Genomic DNA, 22,297 nt, shown 5'->3' with positions numbered 1-22,297 from the left:
GGGGGCAAACTTTGAGTTTATTAGTCCAGCCCATTGACTGTTAAGAGAAACTCACTCTGCCTGCTTCCTTCTTGTTGTGGTGACAAGATGTGATGCCATGGCTGCTTTTTCTGCCATGTTATCCCCACCGTGATGAATTTCCCTCAAAAACTGTAAGATAAAGCAAACCCTTTCCTCCTATAAGCTGCTTCTGGTTGGGTGTTTTGTCCCAGAATGAGAAAGTAACTGTAAGAAGGCCTCAGCATCCTCCTGTGACACTCCCCATTCCCCACTTTGGAAACAAATGAAAAATGTAGGAGAGGTTTAAAAATTGAAACATAAGGAAAGAAACAGACTAACTGACAGATTCAAATAGTGTATATTCCCCATCCTGACACCTCCTTTCTCTTTTCACAGGATGTGGTTATAGGATGTTTTCACAGGATGTTTTGTGATGTGATCGCTTCCCTTTTGCAAGAGGGGAGAGCATGGATTCTACTGGATGTGTCTAAACAAGATTAGTGATCTCATATACAACTACAGAAGATATAATGCTTCTGTTCTTCATTGGGTACTCTCTTAATAGAGAAATAGAGAGGGCACTTTTAGTCTAATCCTTTTCTCCATGAACAGAAAAGGAAGGTTCCTGCCCAATGGGGGGAAAAAAAAACACAAAAAACTTTGTAACATAGATAGGAGGTAAAGGAGAGGACCCTGGCTAAAAAACACCTACTTGTCAGGCAAATCAACCTGTAAGACAAAAACCTACACACAATCCAGTTCAATTGTTTTTATATTTTTTCTTGTGTTTTCTGTAAATATTCTGGGATGAGTTTGAGGGAACAGAGGACCCAGATAAGATAGATGGGTGCTCTACCTTGGAATCTGGGATGTGGCAACCAGGCTGGAAGCTTGAAGATGAGGATGGAAGACAGACTTTGGGACTGTTTCCCTGTAGGCAAGAGCACTACCTGAAAACTTGGAAAACCTAGTTCAGGTAATTTTGTTATCTATTCTCCATGATCACTGCCACAATGATGTTGCTGAGCTCTTTTTTTTTTCCTGTTTGTTTTATTATTTATTTTCTAGTAGAGAAGAGAGAGAGAGAATGGACACAGTAGGGCTTCTAGCCACTGCAAATGAACTTCAGATACATGCTCTGCTTTGTGCATCTGTCTTTATGTGGGTACTGGGGAATCAAGCCCAGGTTATTAGACTTTGCAGGCAAGCACCTTAACTGCTGAGCCATCTCTCTAGCCCAACTCCTTTTTTGTCTGTCTTTAGAAAGAAATAGTATTTATCCTGTCCATTTCATGGGGACATTTTAAGAAGCTAAACACATTTTATATATGAAAGCATTGACGGAGAGAGAGAGAGAATTGTCACACCAGGGCCCAGACACTGCAACCGAACTCCAGACACATGTGCCCGCTTGTGTTCATGTGTGACCTTGCACGCATGCGTCTCTGTGCATCTGGCTTACGTGGGACCAGGAGAGTTGAACATGAGTGCTCAGGCTTCACAGGCAAGAGGCTTAACTGCTGAGCAATTTAGACAGCCCAAATGTCTTTAATATTTAGGTCAGCCTAGGCTATGAAGAGACCCTGTCTCTGAAAAAGAAAAGAAAAAAGATATTAGGTTATATTTATTCTAGATCTACTTCTAAGATCATTATAACATTCATAAATTAGACCAGGACAAAGAAGTAATTCAGACAAGTAACTATTTTGTAGCCTCTAGCCATTGGTGAATTAAACAATAAAGCCTTTGTATAAACTCACTCCCGAAGTTATTGTGAGGATTAATTAGATTAAAATCTGCAAAGTGCTTTGAGTTTTTCCCAGCATCCCTTTATAAATAAAGATGGCATTAAGTTGTTTTTTTTTTTATCTGTATTCTGATCCTCCCAGAATCAAATGTAACAAGTTTTTTTAACATAACCTGTTTTCGAATTTCTTTTCCCTAAAGATAAAAACAAATTTAGGATTAACTTTTAATGACTTTAGGCTGACTAGCATACATGACTAAACAGAATTTATTACCCTAATCACAGATTGATTGGTATATGATTTACACTGCATAATAGTACATCATAAGCATTACAACTGGTGGTAATTATGTACAAGTGAGTATAATTATGCCTGTTCTACAAGGAGGAACAAAACTTTACTATATTCCTTATAAATTGAATTAACATTTAAATAAACATTTAAATAGTTTATATTCTGGGTCACTATAAATAGGGTTAAAGGTATGTATTTTACATATGTGTGTTTGTGTGTGTATATATATATATATATATATATATATATATATATATATATATGTGTGTGTGTGTGTGTGTGTGTGTGTGTATACATACATACATACATATACATACACATATATATAATATAAAATAGAATTATCTATGTTATATAAAATAAAATTATGTATATTATATATAGAATATAAATGTTGTAAACTTTCTCTGGTACCAAATACTAGTTAATCTTCAGTGTATACACAGAAACACATATAGACAATTGATTAAAGATGGGACTCTCTCATATTTATAGTTCCTTGGGAAACTCTTTTTCTTTAGTCTCCTGCTTTGTCTAATCATAACATTGTCCCCATTGACCCACCCAGACCGGCTCTCCCCACTCTTGTCTACAAGGGGTAGCATTAAATCTAGTGAGCACTAGGACTGAGACAGCAGAAACTCTGGAGTAGACTCAGGTGAGGCCTGGGGAGCAGTAGAAGAGCCACACTGTATTTGTAATGGAACTTATGTGGCAGGTGGCCAGCTTGATTTGCTCAGGCTGAAGGGGTTTCCTGGGACTTGGGACTTTGATTTGCTGGTACCTGTTTACCTGGCAGTGAAAATGGATTCTGGAACCCTGATGTTGTCAGATAGGCTGGGTGGTGAAAGAAGGTCACCTGTGAAAACATTTTGTTCCTTTTGGACCCTGCAGCACTGGGCTGGGTGTTCTCGGGGAACTATGGACGTGACATTTATTGTATTGAAATATAATAGGTCAAAAGTGCCTCAGGAGACATAGGCCAACCACACTCAGGCAGAATGCCTGTGGCAACAGCACCCTGTTGGAACCATTAAGGTCTTAGGTCAACTAGTCCTACAGCTTCACAAGTATGGAGTCAATACATGATAGACCACCCTGGGAAAACCAGTGCATGTTGAACAACTGCCCTGGGAAGCAATAAATTACTATGCAGTTGATATCTTGATTATCATGGGGATATAGCTTTCCTGTGTTCTAGAAGATCTCTAAAGCAATGGAAACACCAGAAGCAGAGATCCTCCACATCTAGCTAGGTCATGCTCAGACTTCAAGTCTGAACCTCAACCTTGTCAATTTTATCCAATCACCTTCTATCCATTCCCCTTCCTCTCTGTTTCTCCCTCTTGTCCTAATATATTACTCCATATTGTATACACAGTGGTGGAGGGATGCTCTGCATCTGGGCCCACATGTGCATGGCACTACTCATGCAATACAGATAAATGACTCATTCCTGAGACTAGACAGGGGGCCACCCTCTAAATTTATGTGGGTGAATTGAGACTATAGGAACACATGTGTGTATTAAAATTATATCAGTAAAACCAGGCTCAAAAACTTAAAAGACACACTTACCACACCAAGGAAAGGGTGTAACTCCCTCACCTCAATCCCTTAAAGAAGTGAACATCTAGCATTGTAATGGCCATCTACCCCCACCCCCACTCCCACTGATCAGTTTTTCTGTACCCCATAGGTGTGTCAAGAAATTCCCAACTGTTTCAGAAGCTTCAGCTTAGCTCGGACCACTTTGTTGGTGCTGTCTACGTAATTGCTATTTGCCCAACTTCCTGTTCTATCTGCCTGTTCTTTTGTCTGCTCATTCTCCCATCTGTACCTGCCATCCACTTGTCTGTCCAGTCATCTGGACATGGTTACACACTTCACCTCACCTCACTCCTGCAGTTCAGCTCTGATCCTATAAGCTGGCTAACTCTACAGCCAGAAGCTTCTCCTATAGTAGATTGTCTTACAATACAGACTTTCACATTTCTACCAGTTCCCTAGCTCTGGATTCTTGGGTTTCTTTGAAATTTCTTGCCCTTTTAATTCTTTGTAGTCATTCTGTAAACTGCTTATGTGCACATATAAAGACAGTTTTATTGTGTGATGTGTACTGTGTTGTTTGAGAGGTAATATTAATAAGCAAGATTGGAATAAAGAACCTGTGTTTTCCTTAGCCATAGCTACCAAGAAAAGTTGGGAATATCTGGCAAATTGTTGCCATTGAAACCCCTGTGCCTGGTGAATTTATTGTCATTCAATAAGTTCTAATATTTGGAAAGACACAAACATGTTTGTCTATGTTTCTGACATAGCATGCTCATGGCACCCATCTTTCTTCTTTATTTTATTTAACAAATATCTTTTGAATGTCTAACATGTGCTAGGCATTGACCATGGCACTAAAGCTGTAGAGAAAAACTTAGATGATATCATATCCATCTTTATGGTGAATTTTTTCTAGGTTAAATGTGGACTGTTGCTTTATAGATCTGTGTGTGATATTTTTTGAAATATTGCCCAGAGTGGCTTGAATCCCTATTCTCTAGTCCTCCTGCCTCACTAGCTTGGGCAGTGGGACTGCAGGTTCATCAGTGTGTTTACTTATCTGCTGTGAGTTTTAAAGTGAAAGCACAGAACAATTCTTAATTCTCACTTGAATTTTAGTCTTGTCTTCCTGGAATTCTTCTTCTCAGCAATCATCAGATGAAATCTGAAGATAACCAACTTCTACCCAGTGGGTTATTATCTGGGGTAGAACATTTGCTTAACATGACTACAGCTGCCTTTAGTCCTCCAGTTGTGTTTAGTCCAGAGTTGTGATCCCCAAGCCCAGAGTCTTCAAAAAGTAAGTAATTTGCATATGTTCATCTCAAAGGGTATTACTTTGTATTTGTTCATTAGTCAGTTGTCTGACCATATGGCCAGATTTCTGGGCTTTCCATGTTATCTAGCCCAGGATTGAGAAACATTTTCCCACAAAAAGGTAGTTGATGAATCATCTCACCCTGTGATATTACCAACATATAATAAGCATGGGAGCAGCCATAGAAGATAGTAAAACAATAAGAACATAAAACTTTATATATAGAAGCTAAGATCTTCATTTATTGTAGTTTTCACTTGTTATAATATATGAATTTTATTTCTATTTTTCCAGCCATTAAAAAATGTAAAAATTTGTCTGGAGAGATGGCTTAGAGGGTAAGGCACTTGCCTGCATACCTAAGGACCCAGGTTTGATTCCCCAGTATCCACTTAAGCCACATGTACAAGGTGACACATATGCCTGGAGTTTGTTTGCAGTGGCTAGAGACTGTGACATGCCCATTCTCTTTCTCTCCATTTGCCTGCACTTTTTTTCTCTCTCTTTCTTTGTCTCTCTCAAATAAATAAATCACATATTTTAAAAAATTTGTAGTTTGTAGGCTGTACAAAAACAGGTAGAGACTAGATTTGCCCCAGGGCCTGATCCATTATTTAGAAGTATTATTGGATCTTATCACTAATTTGTCCTCTTGATAATTTACATCTACCTGTGCCAGTGAGCCCCTTCCCTGCACATATGTCAGAAAATCCAGGCTCTTGACTACATTTTGTTAATCCCTACTTCCCAAAATACTATTTAGACAGAAATGTTTAGATTGTTCAGCTATCATTATTTAGGTAGATGTAACTGTGAACCCTCTGCTTCTAGCTGCCCAGTTGTTTCTTCAAACCAGAGATGACTATGTATTAACCCTTTCCTTTTAGCTCAGGGACCCTGACTCTGCCCCCTGGACTTTGCATTGTAGTGCTTCCAATAGGCCTTTTCACGTGCAGTGTTTTTGTTCTGAATGTTCTTCATTACCACTCCTTTGTCTCACTAACTCATAAAAGCTCTAGAGCTTCTTTGCCCATGGCACCCATCATACCCTGAGACATGGGTCCATTGCATACATGTCTTACTTGATAATTTTATCTGTGCTGGTGCATTGACTAATGGCTACCTCTAACTCCTTTGTTAATCTTTAAGGTCTTTGTCTTTGCTCTTCGCTATATTCTGCACTTGACATTGGTTCTGCCATATATCAGGTCTCAATAAGCACCCAGTAGGTCTCAGCTTATTGTCTAGGGCATTTATTTATCACAGTGTATCCTGTAATTAGCAGACTGACTGAACATGGATGAATTATAAGAGCACTTTTGTTTCCGTCTGTGTAAAATAATGGTACTCATGAGGCTGTGTGACTATAAATGAGATCATGAGCATGGCACATGGCCTGATCCAGGCACCACTAGATTAGTGTTGGTCCTCTTCCCTGTTTTTCCTCTCATTACTGTCAAGTTCAAGGTACCCCAGTATCACTTTTCCAGATTATTCAAGAACATAGGACTCCATCTTCCTGAAGAGATACACTCCAGGAAGAAATGCAAAACAATGCCACACCCTCACAGCCCACTTGTCAGAAGCAGTTATGTGGTTCTCCTAGCCTGACCCACTGGACTCAGCAGGTCCCACCCTCTGCTTTTGCTTCTAAGCTAGTTCCTTATTGCTTCACATTCCAATCTCATGCAACTTTTATCTCAGCCTGTCCTTTGGAAGCCTGTTAAAGGTTTTCTAAGGTTTCTAGGTAGTTAATATTAGTCATATCTATGTATAATATTTATCTCTTCAATAATCAAATTGTCAAATTTTCTCTTTAAAGATACCATCTTGAAATACTTCTGTGAAATTATTTTTATCTGTGCAGTCACCCTGCTTATGTCACTAGTATGTCTTGTTCTTTTCATAATTTTTAACAATAATAAATATGGTCATTTAATAAATACTATACTATCTTGAGCTCACTGTGGTCAAAGCTTTACATATATTGTTTAATCTTTGTAATGATGCATATATTATTTAATAATGTATAACCTAATAAACTGACATATTACTTTATTTAATCCTTGTAGGTCACACAATTGGAAATGTATTGATAAAACATTACATTAGAGGTAATGTAGAATTCTAGAATTACACAGGCATCTACTGGAGCCACCCCCATGCTACCAGTGAGTTCCCCAACTGCTGCTACTCTCTCTGTCCCTTCCAGCACTTAGTGGAGTGCTCTGCTGCTGCAGATGGGAAATGAAACTAGCCTATGATAGCTGGTGAGTGGATAATGAAGAGGTGGTACATATACACAATGAAGTTTTATTCAGCTATAACAAAAGATGAAGTTATGAAAGTTACAGGAAAGTGGATTGATCTGGAAAATGTTGTGCTGGGTGGGGTAACCCAGGCTCAGAAACACAAAATGTACATGTTCTCTCTTGTATGTGAATCTTAGCTTTGAACATTTAGTTTTATAAAATAAATACCACTTGGATAATGACAGATTTCACTGGCAGTTTTTTGGGGAGGTATATTTAGGATGACTGGACCACAGAAATTTTAAAAAAGGCAAGAAAAGTCTAGATTTGTTAGAAATCAAAGCTGATCTGAGTTCTCTAGACCTGTTTTTCCACAAACAACCAGGACTTCTCCTGGAAGGGAGTTCTCTTATAGGATTTGAATATTGTGGTTGGTCAAGTTTAGCCCCTGGAACTTGGTGTCTAGTTTCTTTCTGGGACAGTCCTTAGCCCTAACCAACCAGCTGTCCCTCTGGTTCATCTGAGCAGGAAGACAGCCCACCACTACAACTTTATAAATACCTTTATAAGGGGAGAGAAGGCTCTCTGACCACCTGGGAACTTTCAGCTGTGAGTGAGTTTTTCTGTAGGATGGGCCTGGACTGGCTTGGCCCAGGCCCAGTGGGAAAAGCCCCCTAGCCTTTACTATCCCTTATCCCATGGGCTCCCTTATCCCTTCCAGCTCCCCACATGGCCAGAGCTCATTGAACTTTCTTTTCTCTCTTTTTACAGTTTTTCCAGGCCTTCCATGTGGGATCTCTAGCCATGTGGGTGTCTTTCCTTGGCTCTGTACTTCCCTCACTAAATATAGTAATTTAATAATGATCCTTTTCAGTCCTTTTTAGTCAATTCTTTGATTAAAGTAAGAAATAAACCTAGGGTTTGGGGTTCAAGGACGTTCCTAAATCACAAATACCATGCTATAAATGGCAACACAGATGGGACAGTCAGCTTCCAAGATACCCCAAAAGTCTCCTAAAAACATACTAATGGATTGGCAGTGCCAGCTCTGGCAGCAGCAGCAGTGGCTACAGCAGTGGCAGATCCAGCAGCAGCAGTGGCAGTTCCACCAGCGGCAGTGCCAGGTCTGTGAGGCCACGGCTGCCAGGCTAGGCTTGCCCTACAGAAAAAGCCAGTGCCCAGATCCAGAAAACAGAACAGGGGTCCAACAATCCAGCCAGCCTACTTGAACCCACAAGGCACCAAAGAGGGATGCATAACTGAGACCAAAATCATCCAAAAAGATAACTGGGATTGCACCAGGGAAGAGTCTCACTTGGTCACAAGCTGACTTGGAACTCTCAACAGACCAGAAATCTTAACCTCTTTGATGATAGAGGATCTGGGTTTTATAATAGCTGCTCTTGCATAAATCTTCAGTGCTGTTTTTCATTGAATGTGTACATTGTTTAGTTATATTTTAGAATCTATCTGTATTTTGTTCCACTTAGCCTACTTGAATACTCCCATAGCAGGCAAATCCAGCCCCTAGAAACACCCTTGTGGATACTCTGAGTCCTAAGAGCCACATATAACACCTTAAACTCCTACTCTGAAGATATATAACATCAGATCAATTGGTACAGCTAAGAATACCTAGCTAGCTAGAAAATCCAAGCATTAATTTAATCCAAGATGCAAAATAATATACATTATCACACAAAAAACACTAAAAATCAAGACAATATAAATCCACCAAAAAGTATTAATGTATCAGTAATGAACTCCAGTGAGAATGAGTTAGAAAAAATGCGTGAGAAAAATTTCAAAACAATGATTGTAAAGATGTTCAAAGAAGTCAAAGAAGTAATCAAAGGAATCAAAGAGGAAATCAAAGGTATCAAAGAAGACACAGGACACCAATTTAATGAAATAAAGAAGTCAATATAAGACATAAATAAGGAAATAGAAATAATAAAGAAAAACCACTCAGAATTACTAGCAATGAAGAACACAGTTAATGAAATAAAAAACTGTGGAAAATCTCACCAATAGAATGGATGAAGGAGATTACAGAATATCTAAACTAGAAGACCAGGTGGCAAATCTAATACAGTCCAACAAAGAGAAAGACAAACTAATAGAAAAGTATGAATGGGAATTTCAAGATATTTGGGACACCATTAAAATATCAAACATAAGAATTCAGGCCATAGTAGAAAGAGAAGAATTTCACTACAAAGGCATAGTAGGCATCTTCAACAAAATCACAGAAGAAAACTTTCCCCAAATTAGGAAAGAGGAGCCAATACAGATACAGGAAGCCTTTAGAACCCCAGTCAGACAAAACCTGGAAAGAACCTCTCCTCGCCATATTATAATCAAACTACCAAACACACAATCTAAAGAAAAGATATTGAAAGCAGTTAGAGAGAAAAATCAAGTAACCTACAAAGGCAAGCCCATCGGGATTACAGCAGATTACTCAACACAAATTTTAAAAGCAAGAAGGGCTTGGAGTGATGTATTCCAAGTTTTGAAAGATAACAACTGTCAATCAAGGTTACTTTATCCTGCAAAACTATCCATTCAAATAGACAGAAAAATAAGGACATTCCATGACAAAAGCAGGCTAAAGGAGTATTTGAAGACAAAACCAGTTCTACAGAAAATACTTGAAAGAATCCTCCATGCCAAAGAGAAAGAAAAGCACACATATATGGAACCTGGGGAAAAAAAAAAAAAAAACTATTCAAATACTAGTTAACATAAAGGAGCAAAGGTAGAACCAGAACTAAAAAAAAAAAAAAAAAAAGGGCTGGAGAGATGGCTTAGCGGTTAAGCGCTTGCCTGTGAAGCCTAAGGACCCTGGTTCGAGGCTTGGTTCCCCAGGTCCCACGTTAACCAGATGCACAAGGGGGCGCACGCGTCTGGAGTTTGTTTGCAGAGGCTGGAAGCCCTGGCGCGCCCATTCTCTCTCTCCCTCTATCTGTCTTTCTCTCTGTGTCTATCGCTCTCAAATAAATAAATAAAAAGAAAAGGCAAACATAAATACATAACTTTCAATAATATCTCTTAATATCAACAGCCTCAATGCCCCAACCAAAAGCCATAGGTTTGCAGACTGGGTTAAAAAGCAGGATCCTACAATTTGTTGTCTCCAAGAAACTCACCTTTCTACAAAGGATGGGCACTATCTTAGGTTGAAAGGGTGGAAAATGGTGTTTCAAGCAAATGGGCCTAGAAAACAAGCAGAGGTGGCTATCCTAATATCTGACAAGGTAGACTTCAGTCCAGTGTTAGTCAAGAAAGATAAGGAAGGTCACATTATATCGATTAATGGCACACTCCAAAAGGAGGACATTACAATTGTAAACATACATGCACCTAACATGGGAGCTCCCAAATTGATCAAACAAATGCTATTAGAGTTAAGGTCACAGATAACACCAAACACAGTGGTAGTGGGGGACTTCAACACTCCACTTTCATCAATTGACAGGTCATCTCAGGAAAAAATAAACAGAGAGGCATCTGGACTAAATGAGGTCATAGAATGATTGGACCTAACAGATATATACAGGACATTTCATCCAAATGCTGCAGAATATACATTCTTTTCAGAAGCCCATGGAACATTCTCTAAAATACACCATATATTAAGACAAAAAGCAAATCTTAACAAATACAGGAAAATTGAAAAAATTCCTTGAATTCTACCTGACCACAATGGAATCAAACAACAAACCAATAGCAAGAAAAGCTATAGATCATGCACAAAATCATGAAAAATAAACAATACATTACTAAATTATGAATGGGTCAATGAAGAAATCAAGAAGGAAGTCACAAAATTCATGGAGTCAAGTGATAATGAGAACAAAACATACCAAAATATCTGGGACACAATGAAGGCAGTTTTAAGAGGTGAATTTGTAGCTTTCAGTGCCTATATTAAGAAATTAGAAAGGTCACAAGTAAACAACTTAATGCTTCACTTTAAATCCTTGGAAAAAGAAGAACAAGGCAAACCAAAAATCAATAGACGGAAAGAAATAATAAAGATTAGGGCAGAAATTAATGAAATAGAAACAAACAAATAAAAAAAATCCTAAGAATCAATGAAACAAAGAGTTCTTCTTTGAAAGGATAAACAAGATTGGTAAACCCTTAGCAAATCTGACCAAAAGAAAGAGAGAAGTGACAAAAATTAATAAAATCAGAGATGAAAAAGGCAACATCACAACAGAAACCAGAGAAATACAAAAAACCATAGGGACATATTATAAAAACGTATACTCCACAAAGTATGAAAATCTGAAAGAAATGGTTGATATCCTTGATTTATATGACCTACATAACTTAAATCAAGATAAGATTAATAACTTAAATAGACCAATAACAAGTATAGAGATCTGAGCAGTTATCAAAAATCTCCCAAATAAAAGAAGTACAGGCCCAGATAGATTCACTGCTGAATTTTACCAGACCTTCAGGGAAGAACTAACACCATTGCTTCTTAAGCTTTTCCATAAAATAGAAAAAGAAGGAATCCTACCAAACACCTTCTATGAAGCCAACATCACACTGATACCAAAACCAGGCAAAGATAGAACAAAAAAAGGAAAATTACAGTCCAATCTCCCTCATGAACATAGATGCAAAAATTATCAACAAAATATTGGCAATCAGAATACAAGAATATTTCAGAAAGATCACTCACCCTGATGAAGTACTCTTTATCCCAGAGATGCAGGGATGGTTCAACATATGCAAATCAATAAATGTAATACATTATATAAATGGACTGAAGGACAAAAATCACATGATCATCTCATTAGACACAGAGAAAGCATTTGACAAAATACAACATTTCTTCATGATAAAAGTCCTACAGAGACTAGGAATAGAAGGATCATATCTCAATGTTATAAAGGCTATTTTAACAAGCCTACAGCTAACACATTACTAAATGGGTAAAAACTGGAAGGTTTCCCACTAAAATCTGGCACAAGACAAGGGTGTCCACTTTCCCCACTTTTATTTAATATAGCATAATGAGCCATAGCAATAAGGCAAAAGAAGCACATAAAAGGGGTCCTAATTGGAAAGGAAGAGATCAAGTTATCCTTATTTGCAGATGACAAGATTCTATATATAAAAGATCCTAAAGACTCTACCAGAAAACTGTTAGAATTGATAAATACCTACTGCCAAGTCGCAGGATACAAAATAAATACATAGAAATTAGTAGTATTCCTATATGCTAACAACAAACACACAGAGAATGAAATCAGAAAATCACTCCCATTCACAATTGCTTAAAAAAAAAAAAAAAGTACCTTGGAATAAACCTAACCAAGGAAGTAAAGGTTGTCTACAATTAAAACTATAAAACACTCAAGAGAGAAATTGCAGAGGACACTAGGAAATGGAAGAACATCTCTTGTTCCTGGATTGGAAGAATCAATATTATGAAAATGGCAATCTTTTTTTTTTAAAGAGAAATCTTTATTTTTTTAATTTTTTTTGTTTATTCTTATTTGAGAGCGACAGAGAGAGAAACAGGCAGAGAGAAAGAGAGAATGGATGTGCCAGGGCTTCCAGCCACTGCAAATGAACTCCAGATGGGTGCGACCCCTTGAGAATCTGGCTAATGTGGGTCCTGGGGAATTGAGCCTTGAAACAGGGTCCTTAGACTTCACAGGCAAGCGCTTAACTGCTAAGCCATCTCTTCAGCCAGAAAATGGCAACCTTAGCAAAAGCAATCTACACATTTAATGCAATCCCCATCAAAATTCCAAAGGCATTCTTCAAGGAAATAGAAAAAACAATCCAAAAATTAGGAATCACAAAACACCTTGAATATCTCAAATAATACTGAACTACAAAAATGAGGCTGGTGGTATCACTATACATGATTTTAACCTTACTGTAGAGCCATAGTAACAAAAACAGCATGGTACTAGCACAAAAGCAGACATGCAGATCAATGAAACAGAATAGAGGACCCAGATTCAAGTCCAAGTCTACAGCCACCTAAAATTTGATTAAAATTCCAAAAATACTCATTGGAGAAAAGACAGCATCTTCAGCAAATGGTGCTGGGAAAACTGGATATTTATCTGTAGAAAGATGAAAATATATTCTTCTCTCTCTCCATGCACAGGAATTAAGTCCAAATGGATTAAAGACCTTAACATCAGACCTGAAACTCTGAAACTGCTACAGGGAAAAGTAGGGGAATCCCTTCCACATTTTGGTCTTGGCAAAGACTTTCTGAATACAACCCCAATTGCTCAGGTAATAAAGCCACAGATTGAATGCAGGAACCTCATGAAATTACAAAGATTTTTGTACAGCAAAGGACACTGTGAATAAAGCAAAGAGGCAACCTACAGAATGGGAAAAATCTTTGCCAGCTATACATCTGATAGATGGTTAATCTCTAGAATATACAAAGAACTCAACAATTAAATAATAAGAAATCAAAGAAGCCAATTAAAAAAAATGGGCTATGGAACTAAATAGAGAGTTCTCAAAAGAATAAATACAAATGGCATATAAGTACCTAAAATATGTTCTACATCCCTAGTCATTAGGGAAATACAGATTAAAACTACATTGAGATTCCATCTCACTCCTATCAGATTGGCTACCGTCATGAAAACAAATGACCATAAATGCTGGTGAGGATGTAGAAAAAGAGGAACTCTTCTATACTGTTGGTGGGAATGCAATCTGGTCCAGCCATTGTGGAAATCAGTGTGGAGGTTCCTAAGACACCTAAAAATTGATCTACCATGTGACCCAGCTATAGCACTCCTAGGCATATATCCTAAGGACTCATCTCATTTCCTTAGAAGTACATGCTCTATGATGTTTTTTGCTGCTCAATTCATAATAGCTGGGAAATGGAACCAGCCTAGATGTCCTTCAACTGATGAATGGATAATGAAGATATGGCACATTTATACAATGGAGTTCTACTCAGCAGTAAAGAAAAATGAAGTTATGAAATTTGCAGTAAAATGGATGGATCTGGAAAGAATTATACTAAATGAGGTAACCCAGGCCCAGAAAGCCAAGCATTGATGTTCTCTCTCATATGTGGATCCTAGCTACAGATGACACGGCTTCTGTGTGAGAAGGAAAAGACTCAGTAGCAAAGGCCAGTAAGCTAGAAAAGAGATAGAAAGGGAAGAGAAAGGAAGGGAGGTGGGTACTTAATAGGATGGCATTGTATATATGTATGTATAAGAATAGATTAATGGGGGTGAAAAGGCCCAAAATGAGGTCTGGGGAAGAGAATGAGAAAAGAAAAGGTGGAGGGACAGCTAATCAAAATATAAGAGGATATAAATAAAACATATGTAGTCATACTTTTTTGGACAATGGCTGTAGATTGTTGCTAGAAAGTTTTCAGTGCCAGGGATGGGATATCTTCCAGTGAATTGTTGGCTAGGGAAATCCCTTATGCCCCAAAACATTATAGGCCATTGCTGAGGCCCTTAGTTTCCCACCAGGAATAAATGGTAAGACCCTATTGCTGAAGACTCCACATACTTGGGCTGCAAGGCCTCTGAGAAATCTTGCTGGATCTGAGCTGACAACCTCCTCCATGTAGACCAGCTGACAGAAAGCAGGAAGAAGCCATTCTGCATGCAGTTTGATGGGAGAAAGAGAAATCACCAGTGAAGATACTCATCAGTGGACACTGCAAGCCTTATAATTGGCCAGCCAGGCCAAGTGAGCCAACGGGTGCAATAGTGGCATATCTGTTATGGGGGAAACCAACTGCTCTCTAATTTGACTGGAGGCCCACTCCAAGGGAAGGGAATATATCCCTGATACTGAAAACGTAAAACAGGGGTAGTCATAAGCCCTAGGGGTGTAACGTCTGCTATTGTCTGCCCAAATATATATACTATATTTATCAAACTGTCCAGTAAACACTTCTGTTAATGTTCACACCCTTATATTAATGGTACTCTCACTTTTGGTTGAGAATCTTCTCTTTTCAGATGGCAGTGACTTTGGGACGACTCAGAAGGTATCATGGTGATGAAAAGAAATGACTGCATTACTCAGTACTGCAATATCTATTTCACACCTCCCAAGGCTCAGGGTCTAATGTGGAAGAGGTGGTGAAAAGAATGTAAGAGCCAAAGGAAGGGCAGGACTCCATACAACATGCTCCCTCCAGACACATAATGGCCTGGATATCCATGGCCACACAGTGCCTGATACTACCTGCATAAGACCATCATAAGAGGAGGAAAAAATCAAGACATCAAAAGTAAAAGAGAGACCGATTGAGATGAGAATGGTGTATGATGGAGAGTGGAGTTTCAAAGGGGCAAGTGGGGGGAGGGAGGGTATCACCATGGGGTATTTTTTATAATCATGGAAGTTATTAATAAAAATTTTTGAGCCAGGCGTGGTGGCGCACGCCTTTAATCCCAGCACTCGGGAGGCAGAGGTAGGAGGATTGCCATGAGTTCAAGGTCACCCTGAGATGACAGAGTTAATTCCAGGTCAGCCTGGACCAGAGTGAGACCCTACCTTGAAAAACCAAAAAAAAAAAAAAAAAAAAAAAAATTTTAAAAAAACATACTAATGTAACTCTAGGTACCATGGAGGTGGAAATGCTTCTTCAAGATAAATTTTGTACTCAGTCAATACCTGGTACTCATAAGAAATTCAAAATTTGATAGCTGAACCAAATAAAAACAAAAAAATAAAACAGTTGTTGCAGGTAACTGCTATTTTTATAATCAGGAAGAAAGAAAAAAAAAAAAAACAACTAATGGACCAAAAGGGTGATTAAAAAGAAAATAAAGATAGATGTCACCTGGAGATCATAATGGTAATGAAGGTTTCTCAGAGAAGGGCTCTTCTAGTAAAACACTTAACTGAGTAAAATATAAAATATTTTTACTTAATGCCAAGGTTATAACCAGCAAAAGAACTGTGCTCAGCAATTCACTATGTCAGTTTTTTCATAGTATGAGGAATATAAAATCTGGCTTGGGCATTAGGAGTTCGTTTTCAGTGTCTGGAGGCCTTGATGCACCCGTTCTCTATTGGTCTCTCTTCTATCTCTCTCTGCTTGCAAATAAATAAATAATATTTAAAAATAAAAAAAATAAAATCTGGCTTGGGGAAAAGCACTCAGCCCCCAGTAAAAGGGCTGGAGTGATGGCTTAACAGTTAAGGCACTTGTCTGGAAAGCCAAAGGACCTGGGTTCTATTCCCCAGGACCCACATAAGCCAGATGCACAAGGTGGTGCATCCATCTGGAGTTTGTTTACAGCAGCTAGAAGCCCTGTTGTACACCATTCTCTCTGCTGCTGTGTCTCCCCTTCCTTAAATAAAAATTTTAAAAATGAAAAATAAAAACTCTCAGTAAAATAAATTATGTTCCTCTATTTGTCTAGGTTTTAACTATTAGAGAAAGTGAATCTTAACATAAAGGTTCATGTATAAGTGTTTAATTTCCAAGGATGAGGTACTCATACCTAAAGACAGTTTGACTTTAAAGATTGTTTCTGTTTTATTTATGCTAATTCTATCAAGTGATCATCACTGTGTTTAATCACTTAGGATTAGGTATAAGTGCTTTAACGTCAGTCACTGTAACTTTTATCCTTTTGTTAGGTAAAATATGTTGGGATAGTTGCCTAAGCTTTATTAATTTTAAATCATGGGTAAGACATAAACGTGTTTTGTGTTAATAAAAATCTCTATTGTATATAAGATCAATTGCTATTCAAAATTAAACTACAAACATTGGTTGCCAAACAGTGTTTTTCTTTTTCAAAACAGATTTGTCAAGGGTTGTATTAGAGCTTAGCTGTTTTGGCTCAACAATAACCAGATTCTGCTCTATTATATGTAAAGTAACTGTTTCATTTCTTGACATCTCAAGTCCAGTACTAATAACAAAACAAACTCTTAAGACATATTCCTTGCTTTAAGGTATACCCTCATGCTAAAAAAAAAATGGTCCTCATCTGAAAAAAAAGTTTCAAGCTCTGTTGTTCTGTTTCTAACTTTCCCTGGATAATTGGGTCATGCACAGGTATCTGGACTAATAAAAGATGTTTTCAAACAGAGGTGGCAAGTCTTTATACTCTTACTTGCCTTTTTACTTATAATTTATAGGGTAAATTAATTGGTTTAGATTTATATTATTTTCAGAACTGTTAACAGTTTCTGCCTGTATTTATAGCTATTAAGTATTTAAAGGATAAAAGATGCCTACTTTCCATATTTCAGATATGGCCTATATTGCCATAGGATAACTAAAATTAAAAGTTGAACAAAATAACTTAAAATATTTGTGTCATTCTTTAACTAGATAGGTTTCAGTAATCCAATGTGCTATATATGTACATATATCCAGGTTGGTGTAACTTCCTTTCTAAGTGTTCTAATTACCTACGTAGAAGCCAGAGGCAACTGGACTCACCAGAACTAAAAAGGCCAATATTTTGGTCCTTGTTCCCAGGTCAGAAGGCCACTGAAGATGATGAGATACCCCTACACTGACCCCCTTGTAAATCACCTGCCTTCCTGATCAGAAAGGAGATGGAGGCCAAGAAACAAACAAAAAATAATCAGTGTAAATTCTCAAACAGAGAAATCACAACTGAAGAAAAAGTCCCCCTGGCTTCACAAAACAGAAAAAAAAATATGTGGCTAACACAGCCCTGACTCATCCTAACATCTTTTTTACTAGATGGCTCAAGTGCATTTATATATAAACACCTATTTACTTAACACTCTGAATTATCTCCTTGCTGTTAACTAATTAAATACAGAATAAGCAGGGCATAGTGGCACATGCCTTTAATCCTAGCACTCCAGAGGATGAGGTAGGAGAATTGATGCAATTTTGAGGCCAGTGTGAGACTACATAGTGAACTTCAGGTCAGCCTTGGCTAGAGAAAGACCCTACCAAATACACACACACACACACACACACACACACACACACACACGAATATCTGTGAGTTTCTGGAAAGTTAATCAGAATTATTCATGGTTAGAAAAACACTCTAGATATAAAAGAATCCCATTATACTTTCACTTATTTATTCCACTTGACTTTGAAGATGAATTGAGTTTATAGGTAAATTGATACATTTACTTCTTTGGCTACAAGAAAGAATATAAATACAGAAGTCCAATCATTTGTAGCTAGGGCTTGGATCCACATATGACAGAAAACATGTGACATTTGGCTTTCTGGGTCTGTGTTATCTCACTTAGTATAATCCTTTCCAGACTCATCCATTTTCCTGCAAATTTCATACTTCATTATTTTATTTTTTAATGCTGAGTAGAACTCCATTGTGTAGATTTGCCACATCTTCATTCAATTATCCAACTATCAGATATTATCTAGAGTACTTGCAGGAGTTATATAAAAACAAATTCAATTACTCATCTAAAGAGTTTGACTTCTAATACAGGGAATGAAGATGGAACAGAATGAAACCTAGAGAAATAAACAGTACATTCTGATTGGAAGCAGCACAGAGCCCTTCATCTGGGACTTAAAGGTTAAGGAGGACTTTGATGAATAGAAGAAATTTTCAGGGAAAGTGAACTAGGTGAGTTAATTCAAGCAGTCTTGAAGGTGAAGGAACAATTCACAGATTGCTTGGATTTCGATGTAGGATGTAGATGGTTAGTTACATTTGGTGCATCAGGTTATCACTTTCATATAACTAAGGATAAAGCCTACTGATACTTAGAAGATAATAAGGATTAGGACAGACTTAGAATATGTGGAAGAATGTCAGAGAATACTCCCAAATCAAGAGATAAAGGCTGGAGAGATGGCTTAGTGGTTAAGCGCTTGCCTGTGAAGCCTAAGGACCCCGGTTCGAGGCTCGGTTCTCCAGGTCCCACGTTAGCCAGATGCACAAGGGGGCGCACGCGTCTGGAGTTCGTTTGCAGAGGCTGGAAGCCCTGGCGCGCCCATTCTCTCTCTCTCCCTCTATCTGTCTTTCTCTCTGTGTCTGTCACTCTTAAATAAATAAATAAATAAATAAATAAATAAATAAATAAATAAAGAGATAATGTAATAATCTATGCTGACTAAACACACAGAGAGGGGCCCAGTAGTTTGTGATCTAGTGTATAGTTACATTATTGGGTTACTCTTTTGCATCTCCTTTGGTCAGAGAGAGAAGGTATTTCCTTACCTTCTGTGTGTGTGTGTGTGTGTGTGTGTGTGTGTGTGTGTGTGTGTGTGTTCAACAGTTCTAATCATTAAGGAAAAGCCAATCAAAATTATAAGGCAATACAATCTCACATGCATTGGAATAGCCATTATAAAACACACACACACACATACACACACACACACACACACACACACACACACACACACAAACATACTCACAAGGGTATGAAAACATTAGAATCCTTGGGCAGAGCACTATGATGTGAATGTCAGAAAGCATAGTTTTAAAAAAGTTTTCTTTAAATTGTGGCAATTATTCATTAAATTCATGTTAAGATTTCCACTTCCTTTTAAAAATTGTGCAAGATATAGGGGGAAAGGCATAGCTGCTACAGAAAAGTATGTAAATTGCTAAAAAATTAAATATAGAATTGCCATATAACTTAGCCATTCCACTTCTTATTATAGAACTAAAACAAGTGAAAGCAGACTCTCCAACAGACATTTATACATCTGCATTCATAGTAGCACTATTCATAATGACCAAAGGGAGTAAACATCCGGAGTGTTCACCAATGAATGAATGGATTAACAAAATGTGGGATATACATTCACTGAAACATTATTTAGTCTTGAAAAGAAATTTGGACACATGGGCAGAGCTGAGAACGGGAGCCGAGCGCAGCGTCTGAACCGTACACCGATCTCCTCTCCGCGCTCTCTCTCCACCTCGCTCTCGCCGCCTGCCCACCTTCCTTCCCGCTGGCCCATGGCTGCCCAGAACGCCTTTCACCATGGCCACCTCAGCAAGTTCCAACTTGAACAAAGGCATCAAGCAGATGTACATGGCCCTGCCTCAGGGCAAGAAAGTCCAAGCCATGTATGTCTGGATCGATGATACTGGAGAAGGGCTGCGCTGCAAGACCCGCACCCTGGACTGTGAGCCCAAGTGTGTAGAAGAGTTGCCAGAATGGAATTTTGATGGCTCTAGCACTTTCCAGTCTGAAGGCTCCAACAGTGACATGTACCTCCTCCCAGTTGCCATGTTCCGTGACCCTTTCCGCAAGGATCCCAACAAGCTGGTGTTCTGTGAAGTTTTCAAGTATAATCGGAAGCCTGCTGAAACCAATTTAAGGCACACCTGTAAGCGGATCACAGACATGGTCAGCAACCAGCACCCCTGGTTTGGAATGGAGCAGGAATACACTCTCATGGGGACGGATGGGCACCCCTTTGGTTGGCCTTCCAATGGCTTCCTTGGGCCCCAAGGCCTGTATTACTGTGGCGTGGTGTCGTGAGCACTCTCAAAGATGATTGGTTGAGAGGATTCCGCCCACGAAGGTCAATAATACTCAGACACTGGTGTACTCGCAAAGGAGTTTACTGGGATGAAAGTCACACACAAGCAAGTCCAAACTATCACAACTAATATTATAGCTAATATAATATATAACCAAATTATATTCATCACTACTAACACAAGAATATTTCTAACGAGTCTAACATGTATACAACCTGATATCACGAGACTTGGGACGCAGTAACGCGAGACTTGGTCTGCGAGATTTCTGACGCTTTACAACCTGGTGGCGCGGGTCCGTGCTCCGACTTTTCTCTCGGTTGACGGTGTTTCAAGGCGAGTCTCAGTTGTTCGGACAGCATGTCGGGCAGATGAATTAGGATCGGTGATGCGTCTCGCAGAGGTCTCAGTCCGGACTGCTGAGCAGCCGTTCAGTCAGTCATAGTGTCAGGAGGACTGGGACAACAGCTGCTGAGCAGCTGGGGCTTTTATATTTTCCACTACTTATCTAGGGTTCCACACACACCTTCTGCTAATCTCTTACTATGTCATTGTACTCAGCTTACTCTTAGTTTTTGCTTACAAGGTTTGACTTTGCATTTTTACTCTCACACACAAAGAAAAAAAAAAAAAACTTATTTATCTAAACTGTCCCTGGACCATATGCTGGTCCTTACATGCTCATAACACGTGGGAGCTGACAAAGCCTATGGCAGAGACATCGTGGAGGCTCACTAGCGGCCTGCTTGTATGCCAGAGTCAAGATCACGGGAACAAATGCCGAGGTCATGCCTGCCCAGTGGGAATTCCAAATTGGACCCTGTGAAGGAATCCACATGGGAGATCACCTGTGGGTGGCCCGCTTTATCTTACATCGTGTATGTTAAGACTTTGGCGTGATAGCAACCTTTGACCCTAAGCCCATTCCTGGGAACTGGAACGGCGCAGGCTGCCATACCAACTTCAGCACAAAGGTCATGCAGGAGGAAAATGGCCTGAAGTACATTGAGGAGGCCATTGAGAAACTCAGCAAGCGGCACCAGTACCACATCCGTGCCTACGATCCCAAGGGAGGTCTGGACAATGCCCGCCGCCTGACTGGCTTCCACAAGACCTCCAACATCAACGACTTTTCCGCCGGTTTTGCCAACCGCAGCGCCAGCATCTGCATTCCCTGGTCTGTTGGCCAGGGAAAGAGGGGTTATTTCGAAGACCCTTCTGCCAACTGCGACCCCTTTGCAGTGACAGAGGCCATCATCCGTACGTGTCTTCTCAACAAGACTGGCGACGAGCCCTTCCAGTACAAAAACTAAGGGGACGATGCTTCCAGCGACTGAGCCCTTCCCAGCTCTTCATCCCACTGCAACTCTCCCTCTCCCTGGTGTCTTAATTATCCTCATTACTCAAAAGTGGGATTTCAAGGTCTTTTTTTTTATTCCTCATGCCCAGTGAACCTTGCTTTTCTTGGTCAGGATAGAGGGGTCAAGTTCTTAATCTCCATGTACCCAGCCCCCGTTTTCTTCCTTTCTAATGTGTGGGTGGGCGCAGGGAAAGGTGGTGACCGCTTCTCTCTGGAGGTGTCCTTGTCTGGTAGATGTCACCTCCGCACAAAGCAGTGTGTGAAGGAGGGGAGAACTTCCTCTAAAGGACAGC

The 22,297-nt window shown here is 39.1% G+C and overlaps 1 pseudogene; it reads left to right on the top strand.

The window, feature by feature from the left end:
- The first annotated feature begins 20,138 nt into the window (after positions 1–20,138).
- Positions 20,139–22,072, top strand: LOC123462927 (annotated as a pseudogene).
- Positions 22,073–22,297: the final 225 nt, after the last annotated feature.

This window comes from Jaculus jaculus, chromosome 8, assembly GCF_020740685.1.
Source record: "Jaculus jaculus isolate mJacJac1 chromosome 8, mJacJac1.mat.Y.cur, whole genome shotgun sequence".
NCBI lineage: Eukaryota > Metazoa > Chordata > Mammalia > Rodentia > Dipodidae > Jaculus > Jaculus jaculus.
Note: the sequence above shows the minus strand (reverse complement) of the source record. Positions and strands in the feature narration are given on the sequence as shown.